Source organism: Podarcis gaigeae (assembly GCF_964106915.1).
Source record: "Podarcis gaigeae genome assembly, chromosome: 13".
NCBI lineage: Eukaryota > Metazoa > Chordata > Lepidosauria > Squamata > Lacertidae > Podarcis > Podarcis gaigeae.
In genome coordinates, this window is record NC_139689.1 from 46,275,847 (window position 1) to 46,293,464 (window position 17,618).

Below are 17,618 nucleotides of genomic sequence, written 5' to 3' on the forward strand. Positions count from 1 at the left end.
TATAATCTGTCAGATGATGGTGAGAGACTTACGGTACTATCAGCAATGATGACAGGGAGGAACTCTGAAGGTAAGAGGAGCTCCAAACCCCAGAGGAGAGGAATGGCATAGAAATAACATTATTATTGTGGTTGCTATCAGCGTCACCCGTCACGGGTGCATGTGGCTGGGCTACCTGACTTGACTGGTCCACAGCTGTTGATAGCTTGGCAGGTCCTCAGCTGTGGTCCCCAGATTATATTTTCTGTTGTGAATGTGCAGGTTTCAAGCAAGCATTATATTGCCCTGCAAGAAGGATGCCTGTCAGCTGATGGCGAGAGACTTGCCAAGTAGCTTCCAATAGCAGAGATCCCTCCAGACCTAGGAACTCAGACATGAAGAGGTACCAGGAAGGTAGGATCGGCTCAGGTGCCAGGTCCTAGAGTTGGGGAAGGAAATGGGAAGCCAGGCAGTCATTGAGTGTCCCAGGATTGTGTCTTGCCTTCAAAGGGAAGCCTGGGAGATGGGCTTTGCTCTTGCTCAAGCACTAACATGGCCAAACTGGTTATCCCACTTGGAGGATATGAACGGATTCCCCTTAGATCATATTGGCTCATGTATATCTGAGAGGAGCAAGCAGGTGTAGCCCTCCCATGTTGCCCCCCCCCCCACCATCAGGCCCTAGATTGGTGCTAGCATGGCTGGGGCAGAGGGAAGGAAGGGCTCCTTCCAAAACACCATTTGGGAATTGTAGGAACACTCTCCCCACCAGTGGCTTCCAGCAAGAGATTGCATCCTCCTTAGGAGAGAGGCAGGCCAGAACAAGGAGGGAAAGGCTCACAGTTCAGGTAGGTGGAAATGCCACTTGACTGCCCGATATTATACGAATGTGTCCTTTCCGTGTCCCCCGCCCTCATGCGCCAGACTGGAGCTAGCATGGCTGGAAGACAGGCGCCTGCTGGTGTCTCCGTTTTCTTTGCATGGAGCGAGCCTTTCCCCAACGTTTACTTCGTTCCGGCCAAATCCCTGGAGAGATGTGAGGACCCTCAGGTACTGGGGCAGAGGGAAGGAAGGGGTCCTTGTGAAACACGCTTGGGGAGCCTGTGGCTTCCAGCAAGTGCTTTTCAGAAGCATTGCTCCCTCCAACACAACTAGTTGCCTTGGATAGGGCTCTCCTCCATGCAATTGTCTAGCCCTCTTTGAAAGACACCCCATCCAAGACTCTCTTGTGGCGCATCTAATTCTCCTATGCCTGTTCCTGCAAGGAGATGACTATTGTGAGCTCCTTTGGTTAGCATCTATCTGCGCTGGAAAATATTAAGGAAGCAGAGGACTGGTGAGTTTCCCTTGAAGCACAACTGATCAAAGGCAGGCAAATCTGTTAGCATGCTCAAACATGTATATACAATGGTAACCAGAAGGCTGGAGTTTGGAGCCCAACAAAGCTTGGCTGTTGGCAGGATCCTTTCATTTCTGGGGGTTGGACTAGATGACCTTTGGGATCCCTTCCAACTCTACTCTACTATGATTCTATCAAGCAGCTAAAGGAACGGGCAGAGGAGAGAGACGCAGAACCAGGGGAGGCACAACCACACACCCCAACGGCACCCTCTGGCCTGACCCACCGTGGCCTCATTCCAGCACACTTTGACCCCCCTGATTTTATATTTCTTAATTCTTAATTTAAAGGCAGGCAGATCTGTTAGCATCTTGATAAAGATGCTGAAATGATAAAGGATGCTATTATCAACCGCAAATGTCCCAGAAAAACCCCCCAAGCTGATGGAGAAGAGAGAAGTTAAGTGGTCAGTGGGGCTCTAGGTTGCCGGTTCTGGATCCAACCACAGCCCTTCCAATTTGCCAAAAAAATCAATGTCACAACAGTTTTTTCCTCGCACCTCTGTCCTGTAATCACCTCGTGGGGCCTTCTCAGACATATGCTGTGCCTGAACCAGCAGATCCCACCAAACCAAGTAATTGAGAACCCAGTCAGAAAAGGAGTGTGCGCAGTCATATCAGAAATAAGCAAAATAACTAAACAGGTACTAGAAGTCACCCCAGAACTGGTCCTACTGAGCACCTTCCAAGATAACAATGCCCACTCACACTAGAAAGCACTCATAACCCACCGACAGCATGTGATTCAATATGGCTGACTTAACCCGATAACCCCCCACCCACCCACTCACAAATCCCACTGCAGCCAGCCAAAGATGATCAGCCCCACTCTAGGCCACCCCAACCTCTCTCACCACCAAGGAAACATAACAAGCGAATAAAAAGAGGACCCCCCCCCCAAGTTACGCTGACACAAAAACCCCAAGCAAACACTATATAGAAGAACGTAAGCTTTGCCATCCCAGCCCCTCTCCCCCTTCTCTTCCCAACCCTTTTCTTCCCAACCACTCTAGGCCACCCCAACCTCTCTCAGATAACAAGAAAATAGAACAAGAACCTCCCCAAGTGACACTGATATAATAACCCCAAACATACACGGAATAAAATAACTTAAGCTTTGCCACCCCAGCCCCTCTCCCCATTCCCCCCTTTTCTTCCCAACCCTATACTGCATATAACACCAGTGTCTCACAACAAAGGTAACTGAAGAACCAGAAGAAAGAGACAATGCGTGTGCTTTTGAAAATGAGGGGAAATTATTATTTCATTTTAAAAAATTAAAGGAGTGTATGGCAGCCCCATATATTTAAACAGCTCCAACCCTATTACATCATTACAACCAGAACATAAACCTATGAACCTAGAAAAGAACAAAAAATATCCTCAGGGCCCCATCCCCTAGAGCGGCTGTCTATCCCGACGATTTTGAGACATTTCTTCCTTTGCAGGGCCATGGTTTGGGAAAGCTCTGGCCAACCAGCAGCCCAGCAGTGCCATGATAAAACCCAAAATGTGCAGGGGAAGGGTTTCCCAGTCCTCTTGCCATCTGGAGGAGGAAGGCCTGAATTAGATCTTCCTATAGTTTTATGGGGAGGGTTTCTCTTTGGTCCCCCTGGGCAGGACAAGGGGTGTGGTTCTCTCCCATGCCAAAAGCACATCCCAAGGTTGGGCCAGGGCAGTTTTAGGATGGCACGACCAGTGCACTCACGCTGGGCACCAGGCTGCAGAGGGGGCCAAAACCATGCTGAAGAACAAGAAGGAGGGGTGCCAAATTTTAGCATTTCACAGGGCGCCATTGACATTTTAGAGCCCAATGTCCACCCTGGTTGGGAATACTTCTGTGGAGTTGAATCCCAGAATTCTCCCCACCCATATCCTTCCTAGAAAAAAGGCTTTTATTTCTACCATCCATGAACTGGTAGAAGGAGCAAGTGTGATAGTTCACGAAAGGATGCATGAAGTTCACAGTCATGTGCACAAGCATATATACCCCTTTCCAGTTCCCTCCTTTCTCCTCCCTCAGGAGTCCTGCCCCATGAGTTCCTCTGAGCATGAACAGAAAGCTGTCTTGGGACTATTGGACTCTTCCCAGGAAAGGGGAATGAGAGTGGTTCAGCCTGTCCAAAGATGTGTTACTTTTCTCTTGCTCTGGCATAGGTCCCGGAAAAGTTGCAATCTGGTTAACAAGGCCAACTAGCCTGAGAAATGAAGAAAGCATTGTTCTATTTAGCTACCTTTGTTTAACTGTTCCCCTACATTCCCCCTTCTTTGTTTTTGGACAGCCACCAGGCCTGTCCCAAATGGACCACTACCCTTTCCAATGAGGCCAATGAAGCTTGCCCCAATTTTGGGAGCTGGGAGCTGCCTCCTGCAATTGTTGCTAGGTCAGCCGAGCGTCTCCTTTGATGGGGTGCAGTGGCTATCTGCTCCGGAATCCACATGGTAGGAATTAGGTAGGCTGCGAAGCACACCCCATACCATCCCTGTGGGTGGATATGAGAAGCTTGCCTTCCATAAGCCTGCCTGACACACGTCTGTGAGCAGAGCCACTACCTTCCCCTTCTGAAGGCCAAGCCAGAAAGAGTTCCTGGCGTGGACTCAGGTGTAACGATTTGGGCTGGGAAGGTACAATTGCAGATTGTCACTGGCGTTCTTTGATTTATTGACACAAAGCCAGCCAGTAATACGGTGATGGAATGATTGAGGTTGTAACTGATGAGTCTTTCCATTTGTGCACAGGGTCATTTGTGCACCATTTGTGGTTCAAAGGGGGCTTTAGTTAAGTTCTGGAGGCTCTGGGTGGAGCTCTGCCAGGTGGCCAGATAATGAAAGGAGGCCGGGGCATAATTTCCCTGATTGAACTGTCCCACACAAATACCTCCTCTGCAGGAGTTTTATTCAGCTACCTTTGTTTAACTGTTCCCCTACAGGATGACGTGTGTACCTGAGCTTATGGCCTCAAATTCTCTTTCTCTATAAGACAGAGTTGTTCCGCCTGGCCTTTGGCTTGGAGCCAATTTGATGCCCTCCCCCTCTTTCTTTTTCCTTTCTGCTCTTGTGAAGAGGCTGCATTTTAATATTTGAATGTTTCAATATTTGAATGTTGTATTTTAATCTTGTTTTTAAGTTGTATTCATTCAACTTCTTTTTATTATTGCTTGTTAGCCGCCCTGAGCCCGGCCTTGGCTGGGGTATAAATAAAAATTATTATTATTATTAATCTTATATGCTGCTTTATTACAAAAATCATGACTAGACCTTTGATCCTAAACTGAATAGTTAGATGCCCAGCCCCACCAAGTACCATCCCCTCCAGAACCCACTGCTCTCAACTGACTCTCAACTGCCTCGCATTCAAACTCCTTTTCAAATCCTCATCCAATCATCACTCACCCCCAGAATTCCACACTCTCCCTTTCCCCCTCCCTCCTTAACATTCCCATAGTAATTCTAATACTACTAACCCTATTACATTCTTTTTATATAAGTTTTTTTTGTTCAAAATTAAAACAAAACATATTATCCAAAAACACATCATCCTTGTTTTTCCCCCATTTCTCCCTCCTCTCCCCACCCTCCCACACAAACCTACCCCCCCCTCGACTTCCCTCAATTCCAGTCTTTGATTTCTCTAAAAATGCTATTTCCTGCATGACACAAAGTGGTATAGCTCCTCAAACTATTTAGCCGATTATTATCAATAAAACGTTTGTGAATGTTTATTCAAAACCTTGCTCCCTCCTCCCTGTCACAGCCCTTGCAGGTATTGACAGGGCTGCATTTTGTGGCTCTCGTATCCATGTCCTGAGAGAGAGAGAGCAAAACGTTTCTCTCTCCCCTTTCTCCAGCCCAGGCAGAATTGCAAGGGGTCTGTGCATCTGGCTGGGAAGAAGATGGTCGGAGTTTGGAGCCCAGGCAGGGCTGGCTGTGGGCAAGGTCCTGGTGTAGCCTTTTCAGGCTTTGCCCTCGAGCGGGAAGGGCATTGCACCCGGGGAGAGGGAAATGGGAGTCAAACAGACACTCAAGGGATAATTTCAGAGAAAGAGCTTTATTTCTACCATCCGGGCTTGGTAGAAGTAGCTAGTGTGATAGATTCACAAAACAAGCACGAGTTCACAGCCATTTGCACAGAGCATATATTCCCCTCCAGTTCCCTCCCCCTTTTCCCTCCTGAGCATGAACAGAAAGCTCCTGTCTTTGGGACTCTTGGCACCCTTCCCAGGAAAGGGGGATGAGAAGCCAAGAGGGTTGAGGAGCCTTGCGGTTCAGCGTGTCCAAGATGTGCTGCAACTGAATGAGATAAGAGTCAGTTCCCAGGCCTGAGTATTCTTGGCATTGACAGAGTCCATTCATTAGCCTTTTTGAAGCTCTCTCGTACTGATAAAAGTCACAGTTTGCCTATGCAGCAGCATCTTGTGAGAGAGCAGAGAAAAGCGAAAGCTGTGTTTTTTTAGAAGAGAGAAAGGGGAAATTTGGTTTTGAGGCCTAGGGTGACTTTGGGCCTAGGTGGGGCACCTGTCCTCATCTCCTTCATTGGCAGGACTAGATGACCCTTGGCATCCCTTCCAACTCCACCCTACTATGAGTCTATCAAGCAGCTAAAGGAACAGGCAGAGGGGCAAGACGCAGAACCAGGGCAGGCACAACCACCCACCCCAACAGCACCCTCTGGCCTGACCCACCGTGGCCGCATCCCACCCCACTTTGACCCCCCTGATTTTATTTTTCTTAATGCAGCAGCCTGACAGCCCAGCAGCCTGGCCCCTGTTTCCAAGCTGATGTCACAAAGTGTTGTTTTGCAAGCAAGGCGTCCTTCTGAAACATTTGAGAGTCATAGGAACACTCTCCCCACCAGTGGCTTCCAGGAGCTTGCATCTTCCTTGGGAGAGGCAGGCCAGAACAAGGGGGGAAAGGCTCACAGTTCAGGTAGGTGGAAATGACAATTGAGTACCCCATGTTGTAGGAATGCTTCCTTCCCATGTCCTCGCATTCATGCGCCGGACTGCTGGTAGCATGGCTGGGAGCCAGGTGCCTGGTAATGTCTTCATGAAAGTGGCCTCCCAATTTTTGTCACAGGCCCATATAAGTTCAGCACAAACAGTTGGGCCTGGTGAGCATTTAAGGTCCCCAACCCTAATCTGCGGGTTGCCATCTGATTGGATTTTATTCTGATCCTGATCTGATTTGAGGATGTATTTTAATTGATTGTCTGTTTTTATGTTAATGTGTTATACATTTGATGTTAGCCGCTCTGAGCCCAGCTTCGGCTGGGGAGGGCGGGATGTAAATAAAAATTATTATTATTATTATTCATTTTCTTTACAGTGAGGGAACCTTTCCCCTTTGTTCTGGTGAAATCCCTGGAGAGGCGTGACGACCCTCAGATACTGGGGCAGAGGGAAGGAAGGGGTCCTTCTGAAATACCTTTTGTGGTTCATAGGAACACTTTCCCTACCTGTGGCTTCCAGGAAGTGCTTTTCAGAAGCATTCTGGACCGCCTAGAGGGGCTGGGAGCTGGGGCACTGTTATACTGTGGTTCTGCTCCTTCCTCCTGGGCCGTGTTCAGAAAGTGGTGGGAGGGATGAGTGTTCAGACCACTTGTGGGGTGCCTCGGGGTTCTGTCCTCTCCCCCATGCTTTTCAACATCTACATGCAGCCACTGGGAGAGATCATCAGGGGGTTTGGGCTGGGTGTTCATCAGTATGCGGATGATACCCAGCTCTACCTCTCTTTCATATCAGAACGAGTGAAGGCAGTGAAGGTCCTGTGTGAGTGTCTAGAGGCGGTTGGAGGATGGATGGCGGCTAACAGATTGAGGTTGAATCCTGACAAGACAGAAGTACCGTTTTCGGGAGACAGGAGACGGGATGGTGTGGAAAACCCCATGGTCCTGAATGGGCTAACTGTGCCCCTGAAGGACCAGGTGTGCAGCCTAGGAATCATTCTGGACTCACAGCTGTCCATGGAGGCGCAGGTCAATTCTGTTTACAGGGCAGCTGTTTATCAGCTCCATCTGGTACGCAGGCTGAGGCCCGACCTGCCCGCGGACTGTCTTGCAGGTGGTACATGCTCTGGTTATCTCTCGCTTGGACTACTGCAATGTGCTGTATGTGGGGCTACCTTTGAAGGTGACCTGGAAACTACAACTAATCCAGAATGCGGCAGCTAGACTGGTGACTGGGAACAGCCGCCGGGACCATATAACACCAGTTTTGAAAGACCTACACTGGTTCCCAGTACGTTTCCGAGCACAATTCAAAGTGTTGGTGCTGACCTTTAAAGCCCTAAACGGCCTTGGTCCAGTGTACGTGAAGGAGCATCTCCACCTCCATCGTTCTGCTGGGACACTGAGGTCCAGCACCGAGGGCCTTCTGGCGGTTCCCTTGCTGCGAGAAGCAACTTACAGGGAACCAGGCAGAGGGCCTTCTCGGTAGTGGCGCCCACCCTGTGGAACACCCTCCCACCAGATGTCAAAGAGAAAAATAACTACCAAACTTTTAGAAGACATCTGAAGGCAGCCCTGTTTAGGGAAGCTTTTAATGTTTAATAGGTTTAATTTTAGTGTTTTGTTGGAAGCTGCCCAGAGTGGCTGGGGAAACCCAGCCAGATGGGTGGGGTATAAATAATAAATTATTATTATTATTATTATTATTATTATTATTATTATTATTACTCCCTCCAACCAGGGACGCTGAGCATAGCCATCATGACTAGTTGCCTTGGATAGGCCTCTCCACCATGCAATTGTCTCACCCTCTTTGAAAGCCACCTCATCCAAGATGCTCTTGTGGGGCATCTGAGTCTCCTTCGCTTCCTTATTCCTGCAAAGAGTCGGCTCTTGTGAGATCAGCTGTCTGATCTTGTTCCCTCACCATACAAAGTTTTAGCTGGTTCCCAATTACTTGACAACTGCAGAAAGTCTACAACTTCGGTGCATCAAACTTGCCCCTTCCTTCACAGGGCCACGCTTCCAGGGATGCTTCTCAGTTTCCAGCTACCAAGTTGATGGACAAAGCAGAAGGAAACACTCTGCGTGGTTTCCGGCTGCTGTTTCTGCATCCCAGTGCAGCCCATCCAAGGCGCTGATGGAAGGTATGCAGAAGCAGCTCGCTCCTCACGCCTCTTCTCCAGCACCCCTTCTCTGTGTGGGCATGGCTGCTTCTTGGCCTTTGGCTGCCAGATCTTTGGTGCAGAAGCAACAGCCAAAGCTTCCTCTGATTAAGACTGCTGCTCAGCTAATTTCTGAGAAAGAGAAAACTTTGGCTGCTGCTTCTGAGCTAGGCTGGCTGGGACAGAGATGATACAACAAAACAACAACACCACAAACTGGCTTATAAGTATAAAACCAAATTTACTAGAATAATAGCTAGAATAGAGGTAGACTTGTTACCATTCAAACAACAAACATACTGAAATATGAAAAAGTTTTTCAAAGCTGTTTTTCAAAGATTGATCTGGATGAGATGTTCATCAATGGGTCTTGAGTTGGAAACACAAAGCCGTATGCATGGATCAGTCACGGGAAGGCAAATCAAAGCCACCACCCTGGTGAGAATAACGTAAAGGAGCAAAAGGAGACATGTTCTCCATATATATTACAGGTTTCCTGTGATTTCATATTCTCCAGTGTGCTACCCTTACCATTGTGGTGGCACGGGGTTGCTGTTTTGTGATTGGACTTACACTACTTGTTGAGCGGTTCATTTATCCTATCTGTATAACGTTTACTCCACATGTAACTTGTTAAGATAGAGTTGTACATTTATCAACTCCATGATTACAGTACAGTGGTACCTCAGGTTAAGTACTTAATTCGTTCCGGAATTAAACTGTTCTTAACCTGAAACTGTTCTTAACCTGAAGCACCACTTTAGCTAATGGGGCCTCCTGCTGCTGCCACGCCACCGGAGCCCAATTTCTGTTCTCATCCTGAAGCAAAGTTCTTAACCCGAGGTAATATTTCTGGGTTAGCGGAGTCTGTAACCTGAAGCGTCTGTAACCTGAAGTGTATGTAACCTGAGGTACCACTGTATCTCCAGGCTTTGTCTTGCACATGGCACCTTAGCATGTTTGTTGTTTGAATGGTTACAAGTCTATCTCTATTCTAGCTATTATTCTAGTTAACTTGGTTTTATACTTATAAGTCAGTTTGTGTTGTTGTTGTTTTGTTGTATTATTATTACTGTCACAGCATTTGATACTTTGATACGCAGAGATGAGACACTCATACAGAGGCCAAGTGGGAAAAGATTGTATGATCAGGTAGGAGGAAATGCCCCCTTCCCAGGTCCCCCACCCTCCTGGCTCAGACTGGGGCTAGCGTGGCTGGGAGCCAGACACCTGCTGATGTCTCCATTTGTTTTGCAGTGTGGGAAAGATTCAGCCTGGAAGCCATTGCATCCTGGGAGGGACTGGAGCCCAGATGAAGGACTGTTGCCTCAGAGGTAATGGAATGGGGGAAGGAGGGGGCAGGGGCAAAGGAAGGCTAACCGCCACCCGGTGTCGTGGGCGGAGCAAACTGCCCAGCGGCACATGGGTGGCACCGCTACGTATGGTGGATGCACGGCGCCACTGTGTATGGAGCACACGCATGCACCGTACGTAATGGCACCAGGTGGTTTGCCACATAACCGCTCAAGCGCCATACAGACGGCAGCAGGATCCTCCAATCACGGCTGCAGCGGCAGTGGAGTGGTCCTGCGCTTGCAGTGGCAGCAGCGGCAGCAGAGATCCTCCACTCGTGGCTGCAGCGGCGGTGGCAGGGATCTTCCACACACAGCTGTGACAGCGCAATGTTGGTGGCTCGTGCTGCCATGCCTGGGGGTTGCAGAATAAGACCCCTACGGAATGCCTTCTTGTCACCCCCCTCAGAGATGGCACCTGGGGGCAGACTGCGCCCCCCCCACTCCCCCTTCCTCCGCCACTGGGAGGAGGGTGGCCTTAAGAAACACACTAGAAGGGCCTACAGGATCAGGCCAAGGGCTCACCTGGTCCAGTCTCCTCTTCTGCCAGGGACCACCCAGATGCCAATGGGAAAGCCACAAACAGGATCCGAGCCCAAGAGCCTTCTGCCCACCTGGGACTTCCTGCAACGGTTTTCTGAAGCATTCTTTCCTCCATCAGGACTAGTAGTCTTTGACCGCCCCCTCCTCCATTCAGTTGCCTAATTCTCTTTTAAAGCCATGCAGTCAGAGATGCTCTTCTCCTGCATCTCCTGGTCATCTGATGGTTCCTGCCAAGAGGCGGCTCTTGTGAGCTCCGCAGTGGGATCTGCTTTAAGTCCCTGGGGTGGGTGGGACAGCTGGATGGACATCTGAGAGGACATTCTGTCCCTGGTGTTCGGTCTGTGACAGCCCATTCACATGTTCAGGGATTCCTCTCTCGAAGCAGCCCTTAGCGTCGAGTTCTCCGCTGCTTCAAGGACACCTTCTTTCTTGCAGGATCTCCTGTCTGCACTGCTGTGGCTGCTGCCCAAACCACCATGTAAATAGAACAGGTAAGAGGAAGGGGAAATTTGCATGAAGCGGGGAGAACACCCTACCAGTTGAGCGTGCATGTTCATGCTGTGGGGGCATTTCTGGAAAAAAAGGCTTACACTGTTAAGACAGATTTAGGAACTGGGGGACAAGTCCCATTGTCCTTGACCAGAGTACAACTGCGAAGATTACAAAAGTCAGTGGTTTTATGCCCTGCGAATTTGCACAGCAGCATAGTGCGGTAAAGGTAAAGGGACCCCTGACCATTAGGTCCAGTCGTGACTGGCTCTGGGGTTGCGGCGCACATCTCGCTTTATTGGCCGAGGGAGCTGGCGTACAGCCAGCATGACTAAGCCGCTTCTGGCGAACCAGAGCAGCGCATGGAAACGCCGTTTACCTTCTCGCTGGAGCGGTACCTATTTATCTACTTGCACTTTGACGTGCTTTCGAACTGCTAGGTTGGCAGGAGCAGGGACTGAGCAATAGGAGCTTATCCTGTCGTGGGGATTCGAACCGCCGACCTTCTGATCGGCAAGTCCTAGGCTCTGTGGTTTAACCCACAGTGCCACCCACGTCCCTTGGTGCATGGCGTGACAGGGCGATAATTGAGGAATCTGCTGACAGTGAGAGCCCATTCACATGAGAGCCCATACGATATCCTCTTTCCTTCACAGAGTCATGATTCCAGGGATGAGGCTCCAGCTCCCGAGATAAAGGACCAGAGGACATCCCTGTGGTTCCTGGTTGCCATCCCTCGCGCCTCTTCCCCACTGCACCTTCTCTGTGGGCATGGCTCAGTCTCGGCCCTGTCTGGCGCAGAAGCAGCAGCCAAAGTTTCTTCTCATGCTGGGAACAGCATCTCTGCTCAGTTCTGAGAAAGAGGAGACTTTGGCTGCTGCTTCTGAGCTAGGCCGGCTGGGACAGAGCCGAGACACCCGTACAGAGGCCAAGTGGGAAGAGCTGGTAAGATCAGGTAGGAGGAAATGCCCCCTTCCCAGGTCCCCCACCCTCCTGCCCCAGACTGGGGCTAGCGTGGCTGGGAGCCAGGTGCCGGCTGAGGTCTCCATTTGTTTTGCAGAGAGGGAAAGACTCAGCCTGGGAGGGACTGGAGCCCAGACGAAGGCCTCTCACATCAGAGGTAATGGGACAAGGGGAAGGAGGGGGGCCTTAGGAAACATACAAGAAGGGCCTGCAGGATCAGGCCAAGGGCTCACCTGGTCCAGCCTCCTCTTCTCTCAGGGGCCACCCAGATGCCACTGGAAAAGCCACAAGCAGGATTCGAGCCCGAGAGCCCTCTGCTCACTTGGAACTTCCTTCAACGGCTTTTATGAAGCATTGTTGTCTCCATCAGGACTAGTAGTTTTTCACTGCCCCCTCCTCCGTTCAGTTGCCTCATCCTCTTTTAAAGCATGCAGTCAGCGATGCTCTTCTGCTGCATCTCCTGGTCATCTGATGGTTCCTGACAAAAGGCAGCTCTTGTGAGCTCCACAGTGGGATCTGCTTTCAGTTCCTGGGGTGGGTGTGAGAGCTGGATGGGCGTTTGAGGGGACGTTCTGTCCCTGGCATTCGGTCTGTGAAGAACCATTCACATGTTCAGGGATTCTTCCCTCAAAGCAGCCCTTAGCGTCGAGTTCTCCCTTGCTTCAAAGATCCCTTCTTTCATGCAGGATCTCCTTTGTGGACCGCTGTGGCTGCTGCCATAGCCTCCCACAAAAAGAACAGGTAAGAGGAAGGGAGGTTTTGCATGGGATGGGGAGAACACCCTACAGGGGTCAGCAAACTTTTTCAGCAGGGGGCCAGTCCACTGTCCCTCAGACCTTCTGGGGGGGGCAGACTATATTTTGGGGGAAAAAATAAAAATGAACGAATTCCTATGCCCCACAAATAACCCAGAGATGTATTTTAAATAAAAGCACACATTCTACTCATGTACAAACACTAGGCAGGCCCCACAAATAACCCAGAGATGCATTTTAAATAAAAGCACACATTCTACTCATGTAAAAACACGCTGATTCCCGGACCGTCCGCGGGCCAGATTGAGAAGGCCATTGTGCTGGATCCGGCCCCCGGGCCTTAGTTTGCCTACCCATGAAGTTGAGCGTACGTGTTCATGCTGTGGATGCGTTTCTGGGAAAAGTTGGACACTAATATTGCGGGTTTGGTAACTGGGGCCCTCCTACAGGTGATGCTCGATTACAACTCCCATGGTCCTTGACCATTGTCCTTTTTCTCCTGCTTTTCAGCCAGACACCCAGGTGGGTGGTGTTAAAAGTGCAAATTCCCTTTAATATAGTCTGGTTCCTTTAGCGAAATGGAACACCGTACAGAGTGCATTTGACGATACTTAGATTGTCGTGTTTTAGACAGTGTATACAAAAGGGCTGAGGCAGATTCCTTTTTTCCCCTCTGTTTACTGATGGCTATGTATTGTTTGTTTTCTAATTTGCAGGAAGGCTTTGAGTGATGCCTGGGGCAGATCGATAAGAGAGGAAATGAAGACAGGATTTGGGTGTTTTTCCTCTACTTTGCATATATAGGTGTGATTCAGGTAGGTCGCCGTGTTGGTCTGACGCAGTCGAAATATATATATATATATTAAAAAATTGTCCAGTAGCACCTTAGAGACTAACACTCCCATTGTCCTTGACCATTGTCGTTTTTCTCCTGCTTTTCAGCCAAACAACCAGGTGGCCACGCTGTAGGCTAAAGTTCTGGCACCTTCCAAACCAAGGCTCAGTCTTAGAACCAGTTTCTTTTGTTTGTTTCTTTGTTTGAAAGAATTTTCAATAAACGTTTGCTTGGTTTACGAAAGTATGTTCATTGTCTCTTTTTTCAAGTCGTGTTTTCTACAAATCGATGTTTGGCATTTGTGTGTGGGGCTTTCCATCTTCGGCACTCACAGACTGAACAAAATTGCAATGTATCTCAACAGAATTAGAATGTTATGCAAATGGGGGGGGGCTATGTTTCCAAGCACAATTCAAAGTGTTGGTGCTGACCTTGAAAGCCCTAAACAACCTCGGTCCAGTATACCTGAAGGAGCGTCTCCACCTCCATCGTTCTGCCTGGACACTGAGGTCCAGCTCCAAGGGCCTTCTGGTGGTTCCCTCGCTGTGAGAAGCAACTTACAGGGAACCAGGCAGAGGGCCTTCTTGGTAGTGGCACCCGCCCTGTGGAACGCCCTCCCAGCAGATGTCAAAGAGAAAAATACTTTTAGAAGACATCTGAAGGAAGCCCTGTTTAGGGAAGCTCTTAATGTTTAATAGGTTATTGTATTTTAGTGTTTTGTTGGAAGCCGCCCAGAGTGGCTGGGACACCCAGCTACATGGGTGGGATATAAATAAATTATTATTATTATTATTATTATTATTATTATTATTATTATTATTACTAATGCAGATGAGCTCCTTTGCATCTCAAGCCATCTTTTCCTGTCATTGGTAGGGCTGCACTTGGAAAAGATAGAGAGATTGGTGATGGGAAATGCTTAGAGAGCACATACAGAAACAAAGGAGACATGGTGTTAAATGCAAAATGTAACTTTCAAAAATGCAAGAAAATTATCAGGCTCACAGCGGATGGGAAGGAAGTCTCCCCTGTTTCAGTTGCAAGGAAAATTCCCCCTTTGAAACTACTATTGGCATTGGGATTAGAAAGTTTTAAAATCCCATCCTTGACAACAAACTTAAAAGGACAGGAATTAGGCTGTGAAAACCTTGTTTTGAGCAAGCCAGCTATGAAGCTAGCTGCCTTCCCTCCCTTTGTCCCACATAAGAAAGAATCAGGCATCAACTGGAGAACTTTAAAAACAAACTTTACTTACTTTATAAGCATGCATCAGTTCACAACAATTTGTTGTTGTTTAGTCGTTTAGTCGTGTCCAACTCTTCGTGACCCCATGGACCAGAGCACGCCAGGCCCTCCTGTCTTCCACTGCCTCCCGCAGTTTGGTCAAACTCATGCTGGTAGCCCTGAGAACACTCTCCAACCATCTCATCCTCTGTTGTCCCCTTCTCCTTGTGCCCTCCATCTTTCCCAACATCAGGGTCTTTTCCAGGGAGTCTTCTCATGAGGTGGCCAGAGTATTGGAGCCTCAGCTTCAGGGTCTATCCTTCCAGTGAGCACTCAGAGCTGATTTCCTTCAGAATGGATAGATTTGATCTTCTTGCAGTCCATGGGACTCTCAAGAGTCTCCTCCAGCACCATAATTCAAAAGCATCCATTCTTCGGCGATCAGCCTTCTTTATGGTCCAGCTCTCACTTCCATACATCAAAACAACAACAACAACAAAAATTCCTTCCAGTAGCACCTTAAAGACCAACTAAGTTAGTTCTTGGTATGAGCTTTCGTGTGCATGCACACTTCTTCAGATACACAGTGTGCATGCACACGAAAGCTCATACCAAGAACTAACTTAGTTGGTCTTTAAGGTGCTACTGGAAGGATTTTTGTTTGTTTGTTTGTTTTGACTATGGCAGACCAACACGGCTACCTATCTGTTCCATACATCACTACAGGGAAAACCATAGCTTTAACTATACGGAATATCTAAATCAGGCCTTCCTCCTCCAGCCGGCAAGAGGACTGGGAAACCCTTCCCCTGCCTCAGAAGGTCACAGCATACCTGTACATTTTGGTTTTTATCATGGCACCGCTGGGCTGCTGCTTGGCCAGAGCCTTTCCCAAACCATGACCCTGTGAAGAAAGAAGGACATTGCATTCTCCTGGCATAGGCATTCAGTCTAGGGGACAGGGGTCCTGTGGACCCTCCCCAGTGATTTTCTTTTGGGGCACATCCCCCACAATTTTCTCACCCCCCCACTCCTGTCTGCCTTTCCAGCTCCCTCCCATCCTGCTGCCTCCCCACAGCCACATGCCTCCTTCTCCTGCGTGGCACAGAGAAGCCAAGAAGCAGCGCAGGGGAAAGCGAGACAGCAGAGACAGGGCCCTCCTGCGGTGGAGATATAATAATAATAATAATAATAATAATAATAATAATAATAATAATTTATTTGTACCCCGCTCATATGGGTGGGTCCCCCCAGCCACTCTGGGCGGCTTCCAACAAAGATTAAAATACATTAAAATGTCACACATTAAAAACTTCCTTGAACAGGGCTGCCTTCAGATGTCTTCTAAATGTCAGGTAGTTGAAAGCTTTGGTGATGGAAACAGAAGGCTTTTTATCACAGGACAAGATATCAGCCCTCAGCAACTTAACCGGTAGAAAAAGATTTTTTTGAAAAAATATCCCTAAGCCCCGGGGTCACAATTTCAGCAAAAATCTGACTTTTGGCAATTCACTCAAAAATGGTGCCAAACGCTTGCAAATGCTCCCCTGAAAGCTTTGGCAATGGAAACAGAAGGCTTTTTATCACAGGACAAGAAATCAGCCCTCAGCAACTTAAGCGGCGGAAAAAGATTTTTTTGAAAAAATTCCTAAGCCCCGGGGTCACAATTTCAGAAAAAATCTGACTTTTGGCAGGTCACTCAAAAATGGTGCCAAACGCTTGCAAATGCTCCCCTGAAAGGTTTGGCAGTCGAAACAGAAGGATTTTTATCACAGGACAAGAAATCAGCCCTCAGCAACTTCACCGGGGGAAAGATTTTTTTGAAAAAATCCCTAAGCACAATTTCACAATTTCAGCACAATTTCACAATTTCAGCAAAAATCTGACTTACTGCAATTCAGTCAAATATGGTGCCGAATGGTTGCAAATGCTCCCCTGAAAGCTTTGGTGATGGAAACAGAAGACTTTTTATCACAGGACAAGAAATCAGCCCTCGACAACTTAACTGGTGGAAAAAGTTTTTTAAAAAAAAATCCCTAAGGGGTCACAATTTCAGCAAAAATCTGAGTTTCAGGAATTCAGTCAAATATGGTGCCGAACGGTTGCAAATGCCCCCCTGAAATGTTTGGCAGTCGAAACAGAAGACTTTTTATCACACGACAAGAAATCAGCCCTTGACAACTTAACCGGCGGAAAAATATTTTTTTGAAAAAATCCCTAAGCCCTAAGGGTCACAATTTCAGCAAAAATCTAACTTTTGGCAATTCACTCAAAAATGGTGCCAAACCCTAACGCTTGCAAATGCTACCTTGAAAGGTTTTTGTTTTGTTTTTAAAAAGATATTTATTAAAGTTTTTAGAAGTACAACAAGAAAAATAAAAAACCCCTCATTTTAAACAAGAAAAGATAAAATACAAAAAAGAAAAAAAGAAAAATCAAAAAGAAAAAACAGAGAATTGAAATCCATTAAGCAAAAAAGAAAAATCAATAAAAAATACAAGAAATCTTCCCATTACTTATCTTTCATTAACTTCAGAACCTGGGAATGGGCTGCAAATTAGACAATAAGGCTGCCGTATCTGGAATGCGCTCTGACTGTTAGCTGTCAAAAGAGAGACACATTGCTTTTAACTGTTTCTAACTGTTCCCTCTGATTTTAAGGGGGGCTGGGGGAGTAACTGAAAATTGAAACTAAATTTCCTTCTCGAACTATGCTTTAAAAGGAGTTATTTTGGATCAATACAAGTACAGATTGTAACTGTTTCCCCCTAGAGGTAGTTGTGGAAACTGTTATAAGAGCTGGGCCAGGGGAATTTTCCATTAGAAAGATAAAGCTGCCTGACTGTGGGATTGACCTTGGACTTTTTGAGTGTTATGGCAGATGGGAAAGAAAAAGTAGACTTATCACTCCAAGAAAAAACAACGAGATCTGGGAAGTCTTGGCAGCGAAGAGTGTCAGCATCTGGTCCT

General features: G+C 47.8%; 1 long non-coding RNA gene across 3 annotated transcripts; it reads left to right on the top strand.

Annotated features, from left to right (window-relative positions):
• The first annotated feature begins 842 nt into the window (after positions 1-842).
• On the top strand, positions 843-13,667 carry LOC310830260. Of its 3 annotated transcripts, none has more exons than XR_014557504.1 (7): positions 843-1,029; positions 9,745-9,821; positions 10,818-10,873; positions 11,528-11,991; positions 12,521-12,575; positions 13,306-13,404; positions 13,532-13,667. It is a non-coding gene; the product is annotated as an uncharacterized lncRNA (long non-coding RNA). The 3 variants fall into 3 exon arrangements; XR_014557506.1 differs by lacking the exon at positions 843-1,029 and adding an exon at positions 6,999-7,194; XR_014557505.1 differs by lacking the exons at positions 10,818-10,873; positions 11,528-11,991.
• Positions 13,668-17,618: the final 3,951 nt, after the last annotated feature.